Source organism: Gadus macrocephalus, chromosome 5 (assembly GCF_031168955.1).
Source record: "Gadus macrocephalus chromosome 5, ASM3116895v1".
In the NCBI taxonomy this organism is placed as follows: Eukaryota; Metazoa; Chordata; class Actinopteri; order Gadiformes; family Gadidae; genus Gadus; species Gadus macrocephalus.
Genome location: NC_082386.1, coordinates 15,783,993 through 15,798,992, shown reverse-complemented (window position 1 = coordinate 15,798,992; position 15,000 = coordinate 15,783,993). Strand labels below are relative to the sequence as shown.

General features: G+C 44.9%; 1 protein-coding gene across 1 annotated transcript in view; it reads left to right on the top strand.

Moving 5' to 3' along the window:
- The first annotated feature begins 878 nt into the window (after positions 1–878).
- Positions 879–15,000, top strand: part of luzp1 (leucine zipper protein 1) — a 41,619-nt gene continuing 27,497 nt past the window's right edge. Inside the window, exon 1 of the mRNA XM_060052749.1 lies at positions 879–1,243. The gene's annotated coding sequence lies outside the window, so the exon portion shown is untranslated. The remainder of the gene's footprint in view (positions 1,244–15,000) is intronic.

Sequence of the window (15,000 nt, the reverse complement as noted above, 5' to 3'; positions counted from 1 at the left end):
CACCTTTCTGCTGAAGGTTTAATACCCCTAACCCCTAAATAGACTGGATTTAGACGTGTGGTGGTCCAGATAGATCTGCTGAGTCTTGCTCATCCTCTGTGTGTGTGTGTGTGTGTGTGTGTGTGTGTGTGTGTGTGTGTGTGTGTGTGTGTGTGTGTGTGTGTGTGTGGGGGGGGGGGGGGATAACTGTCTGAGGGAAGCCACTGGCCCCTGCTACAGGGCAGCTGAACAGGTCGACAATATGCCACTCAATGTTGTGTGTTACCAATCGAAACAAAGACTAAGGGGCTATGTGATAGGTGCGAAAATAGAAGGATGAATGCAGAAAAATATAAACATCAAGCTTATCTTATCGTAAATATGTCTTGCTTCATAGGGGACAGTCAGGAATGTGTTTCACAACAAGAGGAATGTCTTTACATTCAAATGTCAAAGAGACTTAATGCAGTTCAGATAACGAGTCTGAATGTGAGGGAGTGCCAAGCATCAGGTTCACAAGTTAGTACCCCACATTTTTGTGGGGCACCAGGTATTTTTGTAATGAAGACAGGCCTAACTGCTGCATTTTTCCACCAAGTGAGTCATTGCACACAGAAAAAATGTCCCTCGCTATTTCTAAAACTGTAACCATAAAAGGTACCTAGGCTCAAACAACTTCACTTATCGCAGGCAGAAGCCAGATAGAAAACACTTGTGGTGTGACTGTGACCATTGACATAACATCCCATAAAAATAACGTCATTTTTTGGGCAATGTGATGGCCTGCATTCCAGGCAGGGATTATTCCTCCAAGAACTTGAATATGCCTATTTGCTCGTCTCTATTTCAGCTTCCCTCACATTTTTACCGGCTGGTCTTGAGAGGCGGGACCTTGTAGCCGGGAAGGGCGTTCTTTTTGCGGTCAGACAGCGCAGTCATTCCAAGGGGTGGGTCCTCCGGCGCAGAAAGGAAAACCCACCTTTTTCATTGTTGGGGACGCGGTGGAATGTGATGGTTTGATCTTACAGCACAGGGAATGTGAACGTGGAGAAAAGACACAGAGAAAGCAATCCGGTCAGAGTGATAAAAAATACAATCTCCCCTAATTTTTGCTCCCGGGTACGTCTAGCCAGCCGACGAGTATGTGGAAGAACTTGTGTTCACCGTCACCGAGTCATCTTGTTCGCTTCAACTACTCTCCGTATCAAATCGCGTGAACTTGTGGATTACCTGCGTTTCGCGCTTCTCGCCAAGGCACGCGATAGTAAGTATTCATGTTAATTTGTCAATTGTTATAAATCGCTATGGGATGTGTGCGTGGCAGCGGCTTGCTTACTTCGACAATGTCGGTACTGCAGAACTCCGAACTGCGGCAAGTTTGTACCCCTCCTCCTCCCTCCTGTTCTGTCCTATCCTCATTTGTCAGCCGAAAATTCGGCTTATTATCATTTTCAAACCCCATCCAAAGATGGTTAATGATAGGCCATAGGCCATTGTCATAAACCGTCCAAAGGTGGTTAATGATGGTGACCCTATAGTATATTTCTGGGTCACGAATGGGGCTAGTTGTGTGTGTCGTAGTCTGAGGAAGCATCCAGGACTGCGGCGATAGCCAGGTGGCATCAACAAAAAGTAGCAGTGATATCCACTTCTTACTTCTTGTTTTAGTTATCCGCCGCGGGGATTCGGGATTTGAAAGGCAGCCCTTTTGTCAGTCCGATCAAGTTAAGTTAGTTGTCCCTTTGCTCGGTGCCATCCAAATGGAGACAGACGTTTAACCATTAACAATCTTGAGGACGTATTTTACGTCATTGTTCACGACACGAATTCCTTGTACACATTTTTTTTTTAATGAAGCGAAACTGTTTCTCCCAAATGCAGTCATACTGTGCAAATAAAACCCGAATTAGTCCTATTGGTGGGCAAAGAAAGACTGAAAACAAATCGGCTATATAACCCAAGATGTCTGATGAATGGCCAGCAAACTGCCTAACGAGAATAGTATTGCTTAGGTAGGTAACATAAACTGTCATGTGTTGTGGTTCGTGTATAGTGTAACACGCACAAAGCAACGATCACATTTGTCTGGCATATTTTAGCACCTCAAAGGCATAGGCTTTAGCCAGAGGTGCTAATGAATGATGTTTTGGATCAGTCCTCTGGCAGATGTGTTCAGGTGCCAGTTTTAAGTCGTCAATCGTGTGTGTGTGTGTGTGTGTGTGTGTGTGTGTGTGTGTGTGTGTGTGTGTGTGTGTGTGTGTGTGTGTGTGTGTGTGTGTGTGTGTGTGTGTGTGTGTGTGTGTGTGTGTGTGTGTGTGTGTGTGTGTGTGTGTGTAAAAAGTTGATGTGTTTGTGCGTTGCTGAGGACTTCTCATAGTCATAATTTGGGGCCAAAGCTTGTGTTATGCAAATTAATTGTTAACGTATGAACACCTCTTCTGAACAGACTAACCCCGTTGCTCTCTTGATAACAACTGAGATGAACGACATGTGTTTGATTCCTTGTTCAACACACCGGCCCACTTTGCTGCTGCTGGTTCTGCCTCTGCTGCCGTTTGTCAGCAACCAGAAATGGCGGTGGCAGAGGTTGATTACTAAGCTGCCAGGTGGGGCTCGTAAAAAAAAAAAAAGCAGAGAGGCAGGGTGATGGAGGGGGACCTGCCTTGACCTGTTTCAGACACGAAGGAGGAAGGAGAGAAAAAAAAAAAAGCAACTAAGAAAAAAACCTCACTGATCACTTTCCAGCAAGGAGCTGCCTGCCTCCCAGCTAGCTGTAGTTGATGCCAGCTACCAGCCTCTCTGCTGCTTGCTCTTGGCTGGCTCACCAGAAGCCAGCCAACTCCCCACCCACACCACACACCCACATATCCCCAACTTAAAGCACAAGTATCTGCAAGTCAGCCCCGTGGAGGAGGCGGCAGCTGGGCTTAGCCTTGCGGTTAGAAAGGCTTTTTACACAGACAGTTTTCTATCTAACTTATTCTCCAGGGTTCTTTAACTGCTTCCTCACTTCAACAAGAAGCTTAATAGAGATACTTGAAGAAGTAGTCCTTTTAAGGTGTGTGTGTGTGTGTGTGTGTGTGTGTGTGTGTGTGTGTGTGTGTGTGTGTGTGTGTGTGTGTGTGTGTGTGTGTGTGTGTGTGTGTGTGTGTGTGTGTGTGTGTGTGTGTGTGTGTGTGTGTGTGTGTGAGAGATCACAGTGTTTACACATCCTACAAGTTTCTCTGCCAGGTATTCTTTACTTCAGGTTTGACTGGTGTATGTGTTAGCATGTGTTTAGATCTTTTTGGCCTGACAGCAGGAAAGCTTCTAAGAGGATGTGACCTTTGGCTGTTGCCTTTTACAGAACGTAATGGTTCGAACACTTTCAGAGACTTCTGTTTACACAACAGGAGTGCCACTGCCAAAGCTGTTCTCTTGACCATGCTACTTTGACGTCTAAATGGAGTTCCTCATCATCATAGCCTCACAGTCAGCCGGCGATGGCGTTTTTGCGTCTATCTTGCATTTCATTTGGTCCAGGATTGTCGCCCGCTATCTGTTATATGTATCCCCCTAGCCCGTCCTTCATTTTATGACACACGGTTCCACGTCATGCATTATTTGTTTTCCACTGCATGGAACACTGCAACCGCCCAATGAAGCTGCCTGTCCTGCTTCATGTCAATAACCTTAAACCAATCATTATGGGTGTCCAATAATGGTAATTACTACGGTAAAGGCTGGCCCTAAGGGATTACGGAGTGGCTTAACGGCTGCTCTTTGGATTCAATTAAAATATTGTGGTTTTATGCTTCAGAGACCAAAACCACTGGGCACGTTGGAGCTAGTCTACCGGTGGTAGTGTAGTGTTACCTTTTATTTGGGCACAGCATGGCTTGTGTTGTGTGTTGCCATTGGCTGAGGCCTGGAAGAGTGTCACATCAGAGGAGGTTTGATCCCTCTGAGCGGCTCTAGTGATTAAACGATGCAGGTGCTGTCTTTACAGGTTTTGTCAAGGGAATCAAAGACGAGGGACAAACCAGAAACCACAGTGTGTTTATTTATATATATATATATATATATATATATATAAAATGCATGTGCATATTTGCAATCAAGTAAATATATCAAGCATTTGTTGTTCATAGCTTTCCACGTTCAGATAATTATAAAATCCATCATTAATTTTTTCTTTGTAATTTATTCAATAATATTGCATTGGATATATTAACACACAGGCAGCTGGCCAGTTGCTCCTCTAGTTACATAACATTATTTTGATGAGGAAAAAGCCCTGTGCAAACAGAACATTGCCCTCTTGGTCCATCTCCCCCTGTGCTTTAATTGATAGCCCACCCACACAGCACTAGGGTCGGATATTGTGGGTCATATGTTGTCCTATTATTAGTGATGGACGATTCACTTTTAGCCTCAGCACCCATCTCCCAAGGGATGGAGTAGTGGAGGACATGCACGACACACAGGAGGGTGGAGTAGTGTTTAAAACAGGACGGGTGGGCATGCAGAGGGGTTCATCTTTTAAAGTAGCCCAGATGAATCGTGAAGTCGCGGTCTTGTATAAGATGCCCTGTGTGTGTGTGTGTGTGTGTGTGTGTGTGTGTGTGTGTGTGTGTGTGTGTGTGTGTGTGTGTGTGTGTGTGTGTGTGTGTGTGTGTGTGTGTGTGTGTGTGTGTGTGTGTGTGTGTGTGTGTGTGTGTGTGATAATGTAATAATGGGTTTAGTATCCGGGCTGGAAGCTGCAGTTAAGAGAACGCCGGCCAGCTGGTCTGTGGGACTGTCGGCCGACGCACACTGTATGGACTTCTCCATTCCTCTCCTATCCATTCTCTCTTTCCTGCCAGCCTCAACCTCCTCTTCAGGTGCCAACCTATCTCTTCTCCTCCTCCTGGTCTCTCTCTCCTGTTCTCTCTCTCTCTCCCCTGCTCTCTCCTCTGCTCTCTCTTTTCCTGCCGACCATCCCTTTCAGAATTCCTTATCAGCGACAGTGCAGGGCCCTGGCTTTACAACTGCGTGTGTCTGTGTGTCCCAGTCGTGTACGTCGTCGGATAATGGAGAGAACAAGTGTCGCTCATCAACCGGACACGGATATATCTCTGCCCTTTGTCGACAATGCCTCGAAAGCGAGACCCTTCGGCATTTGTTTTTTTTGATTTGTACCATGCACAAATCCCATGGATATGCTGGTGTTTGTGCGAGCGTGTGTGGTCTGCATTGCCAGTGCCAAGCCTCCCCAGCCTGTCCCCCGGACCGTGTCCAACGAGGGCCGTCATTACTGAGCTATGACGTAGGTCTCTGTCACGGAGGTCTTGGAGTGCAAGCCCCCCATTGCAGGTGACGCTGGCCAGGCCGAGAGTGTCTTTTGAAGGACCACAAGGTTTAAGTTGGGCGCTGGGCGCTGTTGTCTCTAGGAGGCTGTGTGTGTCCATGTGACGGCAACAGATTTTCCGACAGGGGATTTGGAGTAGAATTAATCGAAAGGAAGATTGAAAAAGGCTGTCTTTGAATGGGTGCATGTGTTCAATTGTCTTCAATTTAACATTTATTTTCCCCAATTTGATCAGAAACGTAAGAAGAAGAAGGTTGGATCCAGACAGCAATGTTATGTTTAAGGCTTTTAATATTTTTAAGTCAATAATCTATTCATCAAAAGCAATATCATAATGTTGTAGAGACTATTAGACACAGATCTGTGTAAAGGCTAATAATAGACTACAAGTATAACTTCTAGGTACAGTTAATATCCAAAAAAAAACGATCTCTTAACTCCAGCTAAAATGCTCCCATAAAGACTTATCTCTCACATCGAAGGTCCTTGTTTCTACTTCTGTGTACTCTTAACATTCATGAATCATAACAAGGTTCATTATAGTATACGGTTTACTGCGTCATGCCATTGTCAAGCAGAAGTGATGATGGTATTCTAATAAGAATAACAAATTGTTTTCCACCACAAGTCACACAACAAATCAACAAACCAAAATTAAACCATCGGTGCTACTGATAAGCTGAGCATAAGTTACCTCGGGCCGAGGTAGTAGCAGTATATTAGCCGTAAAACTGAAAGCAAGCATTCCCTCCAGCCACATATTAAAATTGTATACATTCTCCCCAATACATAACACGCCAAGCATAACATAACACTTTCTTTCAAATATATAGGTACTTTATAATGCATTGTGACTGAGGAGTGCAATTCTCACCATGTATTCACAAAAGGATTTTTAACGGATCATAAACACTCTTTGGCTATGCACATATGTGTGCTGAATTGTAAATACCAAGCAAAATGGCACGCATGCTCCTTCTCTGACAACCTGGAGCATTTACCTGCTGCTTGCTCCCGCCTGTAGACTCATTTACACTTACTGGCATGCATGAGCAGAGGACCTTTATCTCATTCTCTCTTTCTCTCTCTCTCTCTCCCATAATCATTTGCTCTCGGTTCAGGCTATAGCCAATCACCCCTTATTTCCTTATGACCAGACTATATCTATGTTGCATTTGTTTTACTGTTAGTGACCTTGACTCTTCCCAAGAATTGAACTTTTTTTAATTATTTTTTAACAACCGCAAACTGTTTTGGTAGTCTGGTCGGGGCCAGAGCATACACAGACGTGTTATATTTGTATCCGTCTGCCTGTCTCGTTTTTATATATATTCATTGTAGAGCAGGGAATAAACTACAGTGCCTTGGTGGGCCTAATGTACTGGTTCTTTTTTTTACTGTTCTTTATACACACATACAGGGCTAAAGCACAAGGCCCACATAGGTTCTGATTGCATTATGTTGGTTAATGTCCATCTGCGTCTCGGTCTCTCCTCTCCATCTATTCTCTCCCCTTAAGAATCAGTGGGGTCATTCAGTTTAACAACTATCAGTGGCTGTATACCAACCTGGCCTGATCTCAGCAGGTGTTGGATCTTATCAATCTGTAATCACGAGTCTTGCCCTTGCTCTGTCCCATGGTGCAGCTGGAATTTGGACCGCCATCAACTCCTATGTGGGTCAATCTCTGCTACCGTTTGTTGTACTGGTTTTCAAGTTAAGACCTAAAATAATCCTTGCTCCTCCTTCTCCTCTTCCTCCCCTGTGTGTGTGTGTGTGTGTGTGTGTGTGTGTGTGTGTGTGTGTGTGTGTGTGTGTGTGTGTGTGTGTGTGTGTGTGTGTGTGTGTGTGTGTGTGTGTGTGTGTGTGTGTGTGTGTGTACTCTTGGCCCTTCGGCAGGTTTTACAGTAGTACTCTTTGTTGCAACCCACCCCCCTTCCTATGCATGTTTGGTTCAATCCACGGCAATAGTATGTATGCACAAAAAATTCACTGTAATGTATAATAATAAAAAAGTATAGAATTTTTTTATATATAGATATTATATATTTCCCTTTAAACAGGTAACCTCCACAATCCCGATGGTTGGGGGGGGAAGGGGGGGGGACGCAGACTTCAAAAGCTTGCAGGAGGCACAGAGAGAATGGGAATGAGGGATGGAGAGAAAGAGGGAGAGAGATAATGAGAGAGAGTGGGGCCGAGCGAAAAGGGAGGGAGGAGACTGGGAAGTTAAAAGACGTTTCTTGTAAATTCCTTTGCCCCATTTTTTTCCCTCTTTGGGGTGTTTTTGAATCGTGCGGAAAAGCCAAACTTTCCAGCACAGCTTAACTCCCTATAATGACCTGTTCTCTCATCCATCTCTTTCTCGTTGCCTTGTTCACTATTTCGGTTAGATTTAGTTATTGATTTAACCCACTTTTCATAGTCCTTTTCTTGCTTTCTTCCCCACTCGCCCAATCTCAGTTATCTCTAGTATCCACTCTTTCTCTCCCTCCCCCCCCTTGTGCTCCAAGTCTGGCCTTTGGATATTTTTGGAAGTTAATGAAAACCTGGAAATCTGAACTGCCCTTAGAAGTGTGTGTGTGTGTGTGTGTGTGTGTGTGTGTGTGTGTGTGTGTGTGTGTGTGTGTGTGTGTGTGTGTGTGTGTGTGTGTGTGTGTGTGTGTGTGTGTGTGTGTGTGTGTGTGTGTGTGATCAATAACACAAGGGTGGTACTCACACATCTTAATGTCATATGCCAAGAGAATACACGGGCAATAAGGCAGATAGATGTGTGGGGGGGGGGGGGGGGGGGGGGGGTGAGCTGGACTGGCGTTTTGGGTCTGTAGGAGGATGGTGGGTAGCCAGCCCCTGTCTTGGTGGGGGCGGGGGTACATTTTTGGCATATTTCAGGAGTCATTCCAGTCTGGTTCAAGGTGCATTCCAGATCTGCCCGCTTCCTCTCAGATCTCTGCTGACTGCTCAGTCAACATGTATAAAGGGCCATCCATGGGCCTTTCACTGTTTGTCTCTCTGTCTCTTAACCGTTCTCTATATTTGTCTGCCGGTCTCTTAATCATTCTGTCTGTCTGTTTTTCTTTATAATGTAAGAGAAGGTGTACATTCTGTGCATTTATTCGAAATGACATATTTTTAGACATCACAACACCGGCTGGAACAAGAGGCTGATAACGATCTGAGAATTGAGCCCACCGTGAACCTTTTGTCCTTCACCCAGTGGGGCTGGTATGCGTCCAGTAACCATAACTCGCCTTTAATTTAATGTGTTTTTGTGCCACCATAATAGGTCTCCTCCACGCCATGACAGTTAAACAAATGTTCCAAACCCTCTAATCCAGAAGCCCGCTTAAAACGATCCAATGTTTTGGATTCGCTGTTTCACGGGCGTTGCGTTAAAGGGCTGTTGGATGTGAGGTTGTCTGGCCAGGGTTCTGTACGTCTGTAGGCTGGACCCACTCACAGAACCCAGCGCTTCTCTGGGTTCGTCCAGAGGTCTTCAGGCTCCACTGGTGTTCCAGCTGGACTGTGTGTGTGTGTGTGTGTGTGTGTGTGTGTGTGTGTGTGTGTGTGTGTGTGTGTGTGTGTGTGTGTGTGTGTGTGTGTGTGTGTGTGTGTGTGTGTGTGTGTGTGTGTGTGTGTGTGTGTGTGTGTGTGTGGTCTGTTCCTGCTTGTGTGTGCGTCACATTTTAAGAGAGAGGTTTGACATTTGATGACAAAATCCCAAAATATTATTACATTTGAGCTGCTGATAGAACGATTTGAAAAAGTGACACATGGCATTATGCTGAATGCAATTCATAACAGAAAAAGTCCATAATGCTCTTTTATCACCAGGAAAATCCAATATCTATCATGAACAAACAATTACAGTTTTATTCTTAGATCCACTTGCTGGTTCGTTCTGCACCCTGATTGGCTGCTTCCTTAGTACTGACCTTGTGATGTCACTTTTATGCTTTCCGAGACCAACAGATGTGTAATTATGCAACTCATTATTGGGAACATTAGTTTGTTTGACAATCTTTAAGCATCAACAGAAGAAATCTAGAATCAGATTGAGCATATTGAAAACAGACTGCATGCAAAATAAAGGCAACCAAAATGAGGGCCGCAAAAGGCGAAGGAGATGATTTTACTGTAATCGGACACCTGTGTAAACATCCTTCCAAAAGTGATTTTAGACATCTATTTCTGTCATATACAGTTAAACAGCTGGATAACGTATGTGTATGTGTGTGTGTTTATGTGTCTAGATGTTGGGTTTGTTATCGATATGCCAGCAGCTTGCACGGGTGTCTTGGCCCAGAGATTGGCGTGAAGTTGTATTTCCTGCTCGCTGGGCACCACGGAAGACAACGGTGACAGAGTGATAAAACAGGGGACGGATAGGAAGAGGCTGTGTTCTATTAACCCACTCTCTGATACATGGAACACACATAGACACAAACACTCATCGACTCACACTCATTCGCGTAATCCCCTCTGACCCACCGTAAGCCTATGATCTACCCGCCGGCTCTCAAAATAAAATTCCTCCCGTGGATTATTTTCTTGTGATCAGAAAATATACATGTTCTCGGTGAAAGGAATGTTCCGACGCCATGGCAACCGGGCCTTTTGTCCTTCCTCTCTATTCCCATAGATTCCCACTCTTCTTCACATTCTTTCTGATATATCTGTGAATTTATTATTCCAATCTCCAGGTTTACTTAAGTGTACCGGTACTTGGATTTCTCCATTACCTCGGCCTTCATATTGTCGCTGTACTCATCATTTAGAAGCAAAGGCTCACATCCAAAGGGGCTGCAAGAAAGATCAGGAACCCTCAAAGCAAAGAAAAATCAAAATTTTAAAACAAACAAAAAAAGTCTCCTTTTTGTTGGTCGTTGTGTCAAGACGCAGTTGGACTGAAAGCTCAGACATGAATAACTTGACTGAAATGTTATTTTCGGTTGGGGGGCCTCAAATGTTTTGGAAGCAGCAACTAGCAATCACTTTCCTCCCCCATTCCCGGAGGCATTGGCCCATCCATCCCTCTGTGTGTCTTGGCATGTCTGCTCATCGCTACTTTCACCATACTGGGATTGACCCATACAGAGTAGACATCAACTGCTTTGCTATTGCCAGCCCCTCTCTCTTTTAGTCCTCCCTCTCTCTTTCTGGCCCTGCTTTGGTTTTATTTTGGAGGGGGACTCTTCTTGACATCTAAGCATTGTTTGTGTAGTGCCAGGCGTTTTGTAACATCGGGGGGGCATTCGAGTCCTGTCCCACACCCAACGTTTCCAAAGAGGTCTCCCTCTCTCTAGCTAGCGTGTCCAGACCAGACTAAACTAAGCGGGCTATCACGGCAGAAATTAGATTGTAAAAACAGACCCAGCACCCTGTAACCACAATTTAAATCCGTAGTCGAATAAGGACTTCAATCCTCAAAACACAGACACCCGCGCCCACCAAAAGCCTCACTTGGTGGCCATGTGCGAGTCATTATTTGGTCTACATCTGGATGGTCTTCCATTCAATCATCCCTCCTGGGCTGCCATCTGCCCGTTGTAGTGTCCCTCAAAGAGGAACGCGGCTGCATGGACAACACCAGCCAACATCCAATCAACACGTCTGTAACATGTGTAGTGCTTGATGAACAATGGTTGGGTCTTTGTTAGCAGTGAAGGGGTGATTTAGTTTGTCAGTTTGGGATTGTTGTCTCAGTCATTGTACATCAAGAGTTTGGGTCAAACACTTCCTTATGGAACGTGGAGGGGAATGCCTACCTCCACAGTCTATTCTACACACACACACACACACACACACACACACACACACACACACACACACACACACACACACACACACACACACACACACACACACACACACACACACACACACACACACACACACACACACACACACACACACACACACACACCCCGCCCTGCTCTCAAACTGTACATAAGTATCATGCCCAGTTTCTGACAGTTTGTTTTTTATTTACAATATTTCTTTGATATAAATATCCTACAAACAACATAATCCTATTCACATTTTACCCCTGCTTTCATGCCATCATTCTGGGGGGAATAAAAAATAATCATGCACTATTATATTTCCAACATCTCAAACTTAATAGATGTTTTCTTTATTTTCTTGGGCCGCATTTTCAATGTGTAGCCTCAAACTGGTTTTGGAAACGATTTAAACGCTTGAATGGCTATGCAGACAAATGGTATCAATCAAGGGAAACAAATTAGCTGTGACTTGTGTAACAGATAGGAAACCAAGGACTGCTACGTCATGCCTAGCATAAGGAACAGGTTCAAGGGTAACCTAAAAGGTAAAGAGGGCTGAAGGTTTATTTCAAAACCTGACAGCTTGTCAACAGACTTGATGCATTCCTGCCCCACCCTCTCCTTGCAGTGGAATGCATAGTCCAGTACAAGGAATGCTCTTTACAGTCATAATGGGTGGCAAACAAAAACAATTAGTTGTCCATTTTGATATCCATCTCTCAACGCTGGTTATAATAATATTTATTCCCTCTCTTCGTGACTTATCTCTAGATGAATCTCTCTTCTTCATAGGACCTTCTTTCCTATATGACTCTCTCCTGTCTATGACCTTCTGTCTTATATGACTCTTCTCCATTTGACTCTCCAGTCTATGACTTTCTTTCCAATATGACTCTCTTCTCTATATGACTCCTTCCACTCTCCAGGTGTTCTGTTCACTGTGTTTGATTGGGCATTCCTTTCCTCCCCTTGTAGACAAAACAACCCCAGACCTCACCAAGACACACCGAGAGAGAGAGAGAGAGAGAGAGAGAGAGAGAGAGAGAGAGAGAGAGAGAGAGAGAGAGAGAGAGAGAGAGAGAGAGAGAGAGAGAGAGAGAGAGAGAGAGAGAGAGAGAGAGAGAGAGAGAGAGAGAGAGAGAGAGAGAGAGAGAGAGAGAGAGAGAGAGAGGAGAGAGAGAGAGATTTCCCCTCTGCTAATCACCCACAGGAAATGGGCTCCATGCAAACGAGGCCTGCCTGGTGAGGGCAGGCCGGCGTCGGGTCCAGAGCCTTGAGAAGTTCCCCAGTGGAGGAAATTGAACATGATCTCTATTCCCGCTTGTCCCTCTCCTCCCCTCCACCACCCCTTGGTTCACTCAACATGGCTCCTCCTCCTCTTCTCTTTCCACCCCCCTACACAACATGCAGTTGTCGGTTATTCTGTGAAAATTGCAAACATTTGTACACACAATACTGTATAATGGTACCGTAGTTGTGTGAACATTGCGATTTGTATTAACGGCATTCAAGCTTTCTTACTAAATTATGTAGAGGGATGTTTGCTTGAGATCCCTTTTTCTGTATACTGGACTCGGCATTTAGGTTTTGTATGACTGATTTACAAACCGGCAGCATGCCAGAAGGGGGTTGGGGTACGAGGGCTCGTGGGTGTGAATACATGAGGTTCCTGTGTCTCTGTCTGTCATATTGTATACGTTTTGTCAGTGGAGCCCTAAGTGCTCAGAAACACTGCTATAAGTTATCTGAAGACGTCCATTAAAGTGGAAGGTCTTGATAAGGGCGTGTGAGAGGCAAAACGCAACACGATGACTTATATGTAGAGTTGAAACTGAGTCGAGTCTAACCTACAGTAGAACAGGATTCCTGCACTGCTAACATCATTCTGATGTTGATGTGATCTGTGATCATCTCACAGTGAGTGAGCGTCATGTTGCTGGTCCAATAGTACACTCAACAACAGCTACATACCCTTCCCGAAGCTGTTACATATTTAAAAAGCAAGGCAGAGGATATTCACTACAGGATTTCTCTGCTGGAGCACATTGCAGTCAATTCATAGGGCAGTTACACAAGTAGACTAGATCCTATAATACATTCACAGAAGATACACTGCCAATCCATTCAGCAGGCTTATGGGGCAGAGCTTTGGTCCACATCCAATGGTTCTGTGGAGCAGAGGAGGATGAAGGATAAATATAAAAAGCAAGCCAAGCGGTGTTACATGCGGGGGAGTGTATGCTAGGTGCGTCACTCTAGGTGTCTCATGCTAACTTGTACCGTACATGCTAGTTGGTACATGCTATGTGTTTTATGCCACATGGACTCCACAATATGTGCCTCATCTCAGGTGTTACTTGCTTTGTGATACACACTACATGTGTGCCACATGCTAGGTGGTACATGCTTTGTGCTACACTCTGTTATACGCTAGGATGTGCATACTAGCTGCTACATGCTATGTGCTTTGTGGTACACTATGTAGTACATGCTGGATGGTACATGCTAGGTGGTGTAAGCTTTCATTCTGACTAAATGCCAGATGCTGGGACATGCTCTGTGCTACACTGTTATATGCTAGGAGGTACAAACTAGCTGCTACATGCTATGTGCTTTGTGGTAACACTATGAAGTACACACTAGATAATCTATGCTAGGTGGTGCATGCTAGGTCATTTGTGCTACGTTCTAATCTACGTACTACACACGCTATCTTATTATTCTAGACGGTGCTGTACACTACACACGCGGTATCTCCCTATTGTCTCGCAGTGCACAGAGCGTAGCCCCAGAGGGCCGGTGTGGCGCGCCACCGGGGCTGGTTTGAGTTTGTTCTCCTCGCGGTGGAACCGTATCTCCCTGATGTGACCCGCAGGTTAATGTTCGTGAGAGGAAGGGGACTGCGGGAGAGGGAGGGAGGGAGGGAGGGAGGGAGATGGAGAGAGTGCGGGCTAGCAGGGATGGATGGAATGGCACGGATAGAGGGCAGGGCAAGACAGCTGTTTTCAGTTGTGTGTGGTTAACTGCCCGACTACACTGGTGCGCCACCCCCCCCCCACACCCCACCCAATCCCCCTACCCAATCCCCCTACATACAAACACTCTTACAAACATGCGGTTCCTGGTTGTTGGGGTATTCCGTGTCTTTTGGAAAGATTGTCTGGAATGCGTCTGCCTGGATTCGGGAAAATAGCTTTTCTTTCGAAAAAGAGAGCTAACTTTTATTGTAAGCCAGGTGAAAATGTAAAATTGTCAGTCTTGGTTCGTTAGTATTGATATTATTTAGGTTGCTATTATCTCCCTTGCTACTCTCTCCTACTTTATGTTTGGAATACATTTCCAACTTAAATATGGGTTGTTTGTGTTTCTTTCTGCTGTTGTGTGCCTTCGTGAATCCATCAAATTGTCGCTCATTAAAGCACTACATGTCTTCTAGCTTCTGAAACGTCTGCTGGAACCAGATGTGAGGAAGCAGGACATAGAGAGTCAGGGAGAGGTGATGAAGGGAGGGAAGAGGAGAGGATATGTGGGGAGGTGGCCACCGTGGTCAGAGAGTTAATCCTGATAACAATAGAACTTCAACAAATATATGATAGAACTCAATCCAATTCCAGTAATTAAGTCAAACCAAGCAGCAGGTTAAATACAGCTACAGACCATAAAAGAGGCACAGGCGAATGGCGAATGCCAGGAATGTTTATTTTCGTGTTATTCTTATCGTTCTGTTGGCAGCAAAAATCCGAATTAGCAAGACTCTGCAAGGCTTTACCGTTGAACGAAAATTTTCCATCTTTCACTCTCAACATCTTGATCGTCCTCTTCTCTCTTGCTCACTCATCCTGTAAATTCAGTCCAGACTTCCGTCTTAAACCTGGATTCTCTGTGCTTAACCAAACATACGGAATG